The sequence below is a fragment of the Citrus clementina genome, unplaced genomic scaffold (assembly GCF_000493195.1).
Source record: "Citrus clementina cultivar Clemenules unplaced genomic scaffold, Citrus_clementina_v1.0 scaffold_2, whole genome shotgun sequence".
Taxonomy (NCBI): domain Eukaryota; kingdom Viridiplantae; phylum Streptophyta; class Magnoliopsida; order Sapindales; family Rutaceae; genus Citrus; species Citrus x clementina.
Genome location: NW_006262688.1, coordinates 17,410,918 through 17,422,060, shown reverse-complemented (window position 1 = coordinate 17,422,060; position 11,143 = coordinate 17,410,918).

Here is an 11,143-nt window from a genome sequence, read left to right as displayed (position 1 = left end):
TGAGTTGCAATAAAAACCCATGTTCTTTAGGAATGGTGTCTGATAACAGGGAAGATAAGATTCAATTCATTAGGGAATGCTTGAATAAGGAGTCATTGGATGATATCCTTTTGTCTCTTGAAACGCATCCCAGTGGATATGTGCAAGGAGCGATTCTCCAGTTATGGCCATTATTCCAGAAAGAGCATGCACGATATAGTCTCGGGAATCTGACTATAAACGACCCTGTTTGCCAATTTATAAGAAAACTGGATAGGAAGCCTATCCTCGACCCATAGAGGGCGTTCAAGCCGTTTCTGGACGTAAAACCAGAGGAAGATGTGAGCCACAGTCGCAACTACCTGTAAATATCCTTTTACTTTATTGTTATTTTATTTCACTATTGTCTTATTGTTTGCATTATTGTCTTTAATAATTTTATTACTGTTTGCTTTTTCCTTTTTACTGTTTTCTTTTTGACTTGCGAGCACGTGCTTTACGCGTTATTTGACACTGACATATTACCTCATACACAACCATGACCCACTATCACCAAGACTCTTAAATATGATATCTTTTGTCAAGCACTCACAAATTATTTTTGAGAAGTATCACAATGTCAGCTACTCCCAATAGACAATTCAAGAACATTTGTGTGCTTTCTGGATTTACATATGGCAAACATAAAGAGTTCGTTGAGGCAGCCATAGATCTTGGTCGAAGCGTAGCAGCGAGAAAATTACACTTGGTGTATGGAGGAGGTAATCGAGGGTTATCAAAAATGGTCTCAGAAGCAGCTTTTATCAGAGGAAGTCAAGTGTTAGGCATCATCCCAAGAGTCTTAAAACCATTGGGCAGTTCGTCTGACTCATCAACTGGAGAAGAGTTAGTCGTCTCAGGTATGCAAGAAAGAATAACTGAAATGCTTAATCATGCTGATGCATTTATTTTCCTTCCAGGAGATCTTGCAACACTAGAGGCACTTATCACGCTAGCATCTTGGGCCCATCTGCACATCCACCAAAAACCCATCGGTTTGTTAAATGTCAATAACTTTTATGATGGCTTTATCGCATTTCTTAACCATGCAATAAAAAACTATTTCATTCCCGCTAATGTGAAAAAACGTTTTATTTGTGCTCACACTGCTAATGAGCTACTTGATCTGTTACAAGCTTATAGACCGGAGCCAGACCCCTGGACCTTCGTGTTGGAGCGTCCAAATAATGATGGTAACAGTAGCAGCAGTAAGAAGTACAAATTAGATTTAACTCTCCGCCTATAAATATTTTCTTCTGTGTTGCACCACCCAGGTGATGTCTTCTAAACTCTACTTCTTTCCTTTCAAACATTGAGGACAGTGTTTCGTTCTGGTTGGGGGGAGGGAATAGTCGACAATTGTGGAATTTTGGTTAAGTTTTTACTAATTTTTGTTGTAGAAACTAACTGTTGCTAACTTTTTGTGTTGAAGATGGCTGAATATGGAGTGTAGTGACTCTAGAAACGCATCTTCATCGTTTATAAAAAAAAAAAAAATTCAGACATTTTCTTTTTCTTTATTATGTGTTTATGTTTATTTTTCTTCTTTAATTTCTCCTCTATAAATATACATTTTCCAACTTTTGAGTCGAAGATGGCTGAATATGGAGTGTACTTCCTCTAGAAACGCATCTTCTTTTAAAAAAAAAAATCATTTTCGTTTTCTATCATTTTACGTGTAACTTTTCTAATTAGTTTTTATGCATCATTTTCACATTTCTGCATGCATATTTTCCTTTCATGTTTAGAATAGGTTGGGGGGTAGAATGATGTTTAAAAAAAAAATGTGTGATTTGTTTTAACATTGGATGACATGATTAATTTCAAATTTTAGTATTTGTATTATCTTTGGTCTTAAGTGATGTTACGCTATGTTTGCTACTTTACATGTTGATGTCGGAGACAAATGTGAGTTGCTTGAAGGAATGAACATGTCATAATAAGTACCAAGTGAGTTTTTGAGCCTATTATTTTTCTTGGAGAATAACCCTTTTGCCCACTCTTTATACAGCTTAGCAGTTTATTATTTTATACACGATCTCTAAATTACTTTTGAGTTAACCCTTAAAAAAAAAATTGTAAAATAAAAAAAAGAAAAAAGAAAAAGAAAAAAGAGTGTGTTGCTACATTTGGAGGCCCATCTAACTAGTAGATATGGAAGATTATTTAGAGCCCTAAAAGACGATGGAGAGGCCATCTTTGATCCGTTTGAGCCTTTCAAGCCATCCCTTTTATTTAATATCCATAGTTAACCCTTTTGAGCCTTAAAAAAAAAAAAAAAAAAAAACCTTTTCTTTGTCAACTTATCATCTTGACCCACTCCGATTTGGAGTATTACCCGATATCTTATAAGTTCCATCACCTATTTATGTTTGAGAAAATGTAAATAATTATTTTGTTCAGTGAAGTTATGCCAAATAAAAGCAAAAAAAAAACAAAAACAAAAGTTGTTGTTTCAAAAGAATAAAAATAGGTGAAATCCACCTTGCAACTTCCAAAAAAAAAAAAAAAAATCTCTGCATTTTTCTCAAACATACACTTTGTTTTCCTTATTTTCCTTCTTTGTTAGCCATGTCCCTAGCCTACGTTTCGTCCTAATAAAAGTCCTTCTTGATTTTAGGGAACTATAGTTTGAAGTAGAAGCTAGTTATATGGGCTAAAAAGATGTAATGATGTATAATTAAAAAAAAAGATAAATAAAGTGGGTTGACTAACATTTTATTTGACTTGAGATCGTATTATTTCTAAGCTGAGGGCATATTTATTTCATCTTGGTGAGAGCATGTGATATCACTTCTTTATTATTTTCTCTCTCAATTACTATTCATTGGAGTGACTATTTTTATTGGGATTAATTTATTTGTGAGAGTGTCACTACTTCCAGTGAGATTTTGGGGTTTGACATGTCATTCTTGAGAGTAGCTAAAACAAAGTCTACTGGGCTAATTCATGTGGATGGTTGATGTGGGTGTGATGTTGCTTTAGACTGGAGATAATGCTTATACTTTTATTTGATTGATATCATTAATCTGATGGAATAAATACGAGTGTTTCTATTAAAACAAAAAAAAAATTATTTTGAATTTGAATTTTGTTTTCGTTTTATTTGCTAGGGACTAGCAATAAGCTGGTTGGGGGGTGTGTTGAGTGTTAGAAAATGCATATTTATAAAGGAGAAAACCGTCATTTTACATTTTAAGTCTTACTAACAACCCTTACTTTTATATATTTAACCTTCTTGTGATTTAATTACATGTGTTTTATTTTAATTAAGTATTTTATGTATTTTAGGGGCATTATAGTCATTTCACAATAAAGGAGAGATCAGACGGCAAAACAGACATCACTTTTGAACTCAGGACGGTCGAAAACCTTAGGAGGAGCATAAAAGGAAAAATGGCACTATTCACATGTACGGTACTATTCACGTGTACGGTACTGTATACGTTACTGTTCACGACACTGTTCACATAGACGGATGATGATGTGGCATTGACCGATGATGTGGCATTGACTGATGAGGTGTCACGATCCTGTTGGACTAAAATTCTTATGTACTGTTGATGGTGACGTGGCAGCATATCAGTGGACGAAAAATCTCGCGTACGGTGCATGCATCACACAGGATTATTTTCAACCAAACCGCGTTACTGTTCATCCGGGTCAAACCGTGTTACTGTTCATCCGCGTGGTCAAACCGTGGACTGTTGACTGATGACGTGGCGCAATCCTGAGCGTCCAAACTGTTTTTAATCCGATGGCCATGATTTACTCCATGTATCTATAAAAAGGGGGCCTCCCCCCCCCTAATTTGATATCTCTGAATCCATTTTTGGGATCCATTTTCTGTAATTCCTTCTCCATCTTGTATTTTCTTCGTATTTTAATAAATTCCCATTTTGCCCCTAGTTCAATTATGAGTGGCTAATTTTCTTTCAAGCTTGGGTTGAAGGTGAAGTCTCAACATGTGTCATGGGCTTAATTTGGTAAATTTACTTTCTCTTCCCCTCTAATTTTTGTGGATGTTTTGACTTCTCGTCGACAAATAATACTAATCTTGTCTAGATACCGCCTTGGTTACACCGGCTCTCTAGTATAAGGTTATTATTATTTGGCACGATAAGCCCTTAGCACCATATTGATTAGAGCGTGGTTCATGAGGTGTGGATTCCCCCCTCATGATTTAATTGGCATTAATACGGATTATTTAGCCCATGATGCATGTTGATACGGATCCAGATACCCAAGTACGTCAATTTAATAGATTTTCTCTTCAATTTATTCTCTCCATTGCAATTCCAATTTTAGAATTTATTCTCGCCATTTTAATTTAAGTATTAGCATATTCCAAATCATTTCCACCATAAATCCAACTACCCATTTACAAAATTAATTCTATATATAATTAAAATCCACCTCCTCGTGGGATCGACACTCGTCACCATTAGTCTATACTACAATAGATTCGTGCGCTTGCGAGTACATTAAAATTTGCACAACAAGCACCATATTGATTAGAGTGTGGTTCATGAGGTGTGGTTTCCCCCCTCATGATTTAATTGGCACTAATAAGGAATATTTAGCCCAGGGTGCATGTTGATGCGGATCTAAATACCAAAGCGCTTCAATCATAATAGTTTTCTCTTCAATTTATTCTCGCCATTTTAATTCAAATTTTAAGATAATTTAAACCACCCTCATACAAAATTAATTCTACATATAATTAAAATTCACCTCATCATGGGATCGACACTCGTCACCATTAATCTATTCTACAATATATTCATGCACTTGCGAGTTCAATAAAATTTATACAACAAGTTTTCGTCGCCGTTGCCGGGGAGGTAAGTTATTTTAATTCGTATAATTAATTTTGTGAATAATTTCTTTTATTTGTTTTCTTGTATTTTTTTCTTATTAAAAAAAAGAAAAAAATGAATCTGCATTTAGAGGTAATAATTTCTTTTCTTTCTCTATTCTTTACAATTCTGCAATTTAATTTTTAAGTTATTTTTCTTTGTAATTTTTTTTATTTTATTAATTTATTTTTAGTTAATTTATTTCACGCATTTTTTTTAGTGTGTTTTTATAGTAAGGTTGTAATAGCGCAATAAGGTTACTATCGTAATTTCTCCCTCTTCTTTATTTTTATTTGTTTTGTTCCCATCTTTATTTTTATTTTATTTGTTTTGCATGCATGGTCGAAAGTCATTATTACCTAATCTTAAGCCTATAAACATTAAACTTGAGAAAACACTGCAAACACACAAACACGTTAAAAATAAAATGGATTTGCAACAACAATCACCACCACAGGAGAGGCCATTTAAGGACTACTTTAATCCCTTAGCTAATTTGAGTATATTATGCATAAGATACCCAAATGTAGCTGCTAGGAGTTTTGAGTTAAAACCTAGTGTGCTAAATTGTCTCCCAACATTCTATGGCCTAGAAAATGAGGACCCATATAATCATTTGAATGATTTTCATACTGTTTGTCAAACATTTAAATATGAGAATTTTTCAAATGATGATGTTAAACTTAGACTATTTCCATTTTCTTTAAAGGATAGAGCTCGTTCATGACTCAATACATTGCCTGCTAATAGCATCACATCATGGGATCAAATGGTAACAAAATTTTTGAATAAATATTTTCCAGTACATAAAACAAATGCTATTTGCAAGGAAATTTCAGAGTTTACCCAGAGAGAGGACGAGCAGTTTTTCAAAACATGGGAGCGATTCAATGGGCTACTCTTGAAGTGTCCACATCATGGGTACGAGAAATGGCACCAATGTCAATACTTTTTGAAAGGAATTATTACCGAATGTGCAAGAATGGCTAATGGCAAAAAGTGGAGGAGAGTTAATGTCAAAAAGTGCATCAGAGATTTGGGAATTCTTCTAGCGACAAGCGGATAATTCCAAACAACGGAGTCGATCACTCAGGAACACTAAAAGAATTAAGGGAGTAAATGAGATTCACATTGGTGAGTCAAGTTCATAAATTAAAGATGTCAAAGCGATAATTGAAGGTCTCTCTCGACAAATAATATCGTTATCGACTGCTAAATCAACAGAGCCACATGACCATCACTCATACTCAGATCAAGCCAATGCCTAGGTGTAATGAGAAAACCATCAAATTACAACCCATACTCCAACACATATAACCCTGGATGGAGAGACCACCCTAATACTTCATGGTTTCAAGGATTCCAACAGAATGGACCAGCAGCTCCAATTCCACTAATGCAACAAATTCCTCAAGCCTCCCAGCCACCATTTATACCATACAATCAGAACCAGAACTATTCTCAACCCAGACCATGGGAGGATGCATTCCAGAATTTCAGGAATGTTACTCACTCTACGATTGAGCAACAGAACCGCACCATTGATGAACTGCGAAATGAGATGAGAGTAGGTTTCAACTTACAAGCCCAATCAGTTTCAAGCCTCGAGAAGATGGTGGGATAACTTGCTTCTTCAGTTCAGACCTTGGCAATGACTGTTGAGAAAGGTAAATTTGCCTAATTCTAAAGGAGTACATGAAGGAAGTACCAGTTCACCACAGCAGCATGAAAAGGTCAAAGCAGTCATGACCTTGTGAAAACGAAAAGAAGTCGACAACAAAGTGGAGATGCTGGTGACAAAAGAAAATCAAATTGTACCTGTAAAACTTGAGGACTCACCATCGAAAGAGAAAAAAGAAACCAACCCACGAGAATATGTTTCCAAAGCTCTATTTCCTCAGAGGTTAGCTAAAGGAAAGAAGGGAAAATCCACAGGTGAGATTTTTGAAATCTTCAAACAGGTAAGTGTTAACATCCATTTACTTGATGCTATAAAGCAAGTTCTATCTTATGTCAAGTTTCTTAAAGACCATTGTACTAAAAAGAGAAATATTCATATTCAAAAGAATGCATTTTTAATAGAAAACGTTAGTTCTATACTCCAACACAAAATTCCTCTAAAATGTAAAGACCCAAGCTCCTCTACTACCTCATGTAGTATAGGGAGCCACACAATTGAGAATGCTTTGTTGGATTTAGGAGCTAGTGTAAATATGTTACCCTACTCAGTATTTGTGAAACTTGGACTGGGAGAATTACACCCAACTCCAGTGGTGTTACAACTTACAGATCAGTCCACGAAAATACCTCGTGGTATTGTGGAGGACGTGCTCATCCAGGTAGACAAGTTTTATTTTTCTATTGATTTCATTGTAATTGACACTCAACCAATACAGGATTCAAGGAAGCACATCCTCATTATTCTAGCCCGACCTTTCTTGGCAACTGTGGATGCTCCTATTCAATGCAGGACTGAAAATATGCAGTTGTCCTTCGGCAAAATGACTATGGAGCTGAACATCTTCAACATTGTCAAACAACCTCATAGTGCAGATAATGGAATTGTTGATGTGGATTTAATTGAAGCATTAGTTCATAATATTTTTGTTTCAAACTTTAGTGATGACCCTTTACAAACATATTTAACTCACTTTGATTTTGATTTTGATATTGATAGATCAGTTGATGAGGTCAATGCCTTACTTCACTCAGCACCATCCAAGGACACTAATAAATGGAAGTCAAGAGTTGAACAACTAGCACCATCAGAGAAGAAACTCATCCCATCATCAGAATCACCACCAAAACTCGAGCTCAAACTATTACCCAACACTTTGGAATATGCATTTTTTGAAGAAGAAAGTACTCTGCCATTAATCATCTCATCATCCCTCAATGACGAACAAAAAGGTAAGTTATTGGACGTTTTTAAAGAGCACAAATGAGCATTAAGATGGACCATAGCAGACATAAAAGGTATAAACCCAGTAGACTGCATGCATTACATTCACCTTGATGATAATGTTAAATCTACTAGGGAAATGCAACGTTGGTTAAATCCTAACATGAAAGAAGTTCTTAGAACTGAAGTCCTTAAGCTATTAGATGCATTTATTATTTACCCCATTTCTGATAGTTCATGGGTCAGTTCTGTATAAGTTATCGCCAAAAAGTCACGAGTCACAGTAGTTACGAATGCCGATAATGAATTGATACTCACTAGAGTAACTACAGGATGGTGTGTATGCATTGATTATAGAAAATTGAATTCTATCACATGTAAAGACCATTTTCCTTTACCATTTATCGATCAAATGCTTGATAGATTAGCAGGCCATGAATTTTATTGCTTTCTAAATGGCTACTCAGGATATAATTAGATTCCCATAGCACCAAAAGATCAAGAGAAAACTACTTTCACTTGCTCTTTTGGCACTTTTGCATATAGGAGAATGTCATTTGGATTATGTAATGCACTTGCTAAATTTCAACGATGCATGTTGAAAATTTTTTCTGATATGGTTGAACGATTCCTTGAAGTCTTTATGGATGACTTTTCTATCTTTGGTGATTCATTTGATCAATGTTTACATCATCTAACACTAGTTCTACAGAGATGTATCAACAAGAACTTGGTCTTAAATTGGGAGAAGTGAAATTTTATGGTAAAACAAGGTATTGTTCTCGATCACATCATTTCAAGCAAAGGTATAAAAACCAGCATGCCCAAGGTGGATCTCATTTCTAATCTTCCTCCACCCAAAACAATCAGAAAAGTAAGATCTTTCCTTGGACATGCAGGTTTTTATAGACGTTTCATTAAAGATTTTAATAAAGTTTCTAGACCCTTATACAATCTACTTGTTAAGGATGTACCTTTTGTCTTTGATGATTCATATCTTGTGGAATTTGAAAAATTAAAGCAGTTGTTGACATTATCACCCATCATTCAGCCCCCAAACTAGAGCTTACCATTTGAGCTCATGTGTGATGCATCTGATTATGCAGTAGGCGCAGTATTAGGACAAAGAGTTGATCGAATTCCCCGTGTTATTTACTATACTAATATGACATTGAATGATGCACAGTTGAACTATTCAACTACTGAAAAAAAAAAGTTAGCAGTAGTGTTTGCATTAGAGAAATTATGATCTTAACTCATTGGTTGAAAAATAATTATATTAACAGATCATGCTGCTCTTAAATATCTTCTCACAAAGAAAGATGCAAAAGCTAGATTAATTCATTGGGTGTTACTTTTGTAGGAATTCGACTTAGAATTTAAAGATAAGAAAGGCACAAAAAATGTTATGGCTGACCATCTCTCTCGTCTCCATTTTGACGCAATTACAGAGCCATTAACATTGAATGAGTCATTCCCAGATGAATAATTGATGAGTGTGGAAGTATTACCGTGGTATACTGATATCGTTAATTATCTTGTTACAGGTCAACTTCCAGAGCATTGGACTAAGCAAGACAAGGCCAAATATTTTGCAGAAATAAAAAATTTCTTTTGGAATGACCCGTATTTGTTCAAGTATTGTGCAGATCAAATTGTTAGACGATGTGTCCCAGAAAGTGAAATTCAAAATATCCTTTCATTCTGCCATGAACAAGATTGTGGAGGCCATTTCAGCGCTAAGAAAACAGCGACTAAAGTTTTACAATATGGTTTCTATTGGCCAATTATATTTCGAGACACTTACACTTTCTGTTCTTCATGTGATAGGTGTCAACGAATGGGGAGCATTACACGAAAGAACATGATGCCATTAAATCCAATTTTAGTGGTTGAGATTTTTTATGTGTGGGATATCGACTTCATGGGTCCCTTTCCCCCTTCTTTTGGCCATCAATACATATTGGTTGCTGTTGACTACGTATCAAAATGGGTAGAAGCAATTTCATGCAGAACCAATGATCACAAGGTGGTGATAGGATTTTTGAAAAGCAACATTGTTTCACGCTTTGGATTCCCTCGAGCAATAATCAGTGATGGTGGTGCCCACTTTTGTAACAAAGCAAAGCTCTTTTGACAAAGTATTTAATCACTCACAAAGTGGCGACCCCATATCATCCGCAAACCAGTGACCACGTTAAGATCTCCAATCGAGAAATAAAGCACTTATTAGAAAAGACGGCGAGGCCAGACAAAAAAGATTGGTCATTAAGACTTGATGATGCATTATGGGCATATAGAATGGCTTTCAAGACCCCAATTGGGATGTCACCCTACAGGCTAGTGCATGGAAAAGCTTGCCACCTACCTGTGGAACTCGAGTATCGTGCATATTGGGCCATCAAGAAATTGAACTTTGACATGCAGCAAGCTAGCTCAGAAAGAATATTACAACTGGAAAAACTTGAAGAAATTCGCAATAATGCATATGAAAATGCCAAAATTTACAAGCAGCGAATGAAAGTCTTCCATGACAAGTAAATTATGAGAAAATCTTTCACTCCAGGTCAGAAAGTGCTTTTATTCAATTCTCGCTTGCACCTATTCCTAGGTAAGTTACGCTCTCGATGGTCTAGCCTCTTTATTATTCATACTGTTTTTCCACATGGGGCAATTGAAATTAAGGACCCAAAGAGCGGTGTCACGTTTAAAGTTAATGGTTAAAGATTAAAGCCATATCTAGAGTACCAACCACATGGAGAGGACACCGAAATAAATTTGAGTGATCCACCATATTTGAATTGAGTTTTTTTCTTTCTTTTTGGTGATTTGATTTTTTTTCTCTTTCTTTCTTTTTATTATTCTTTTGCTAATTGAAATTATTTATGCATAAGTGTGTTTGTTTAACCATTAAGTTTTCTCTTATTATCGTTAATCATGAGTGCCATAGCTAAACAGTTCCTCCTGGACATTCTTTCTTTCTTTTTATTATTCTTTTGCTAATTGAAATTATTTATGCATAAGTGTGTTTGTTTAACCATTAAGTTTTCTCTTATTATCGTTAATCATGAGTGCCATAGCTAAACAGTTCCTCCTGGACATTCTTAAACTACTTCAACGTGTAAAATCTCATCTCAAAAGGCAAATTCAATTTTGTAAAACACATCGTATTTGCGCTCTGCAACCACCAGAGTTAGTATCCTATGTTGAGGATTTAGAAAGCCAACTCAGAGACATTAAGAGAAGTGTCTACAACATCCAGTTGGAGCTTAAGGTAAATTCAATAAGAGGACAATTGTAATTTTCTTTATGTGTTTTAGTTTGTTTTTCTTTGTTTGTGTGTTTTAGTTTGTTACCCCGGTGA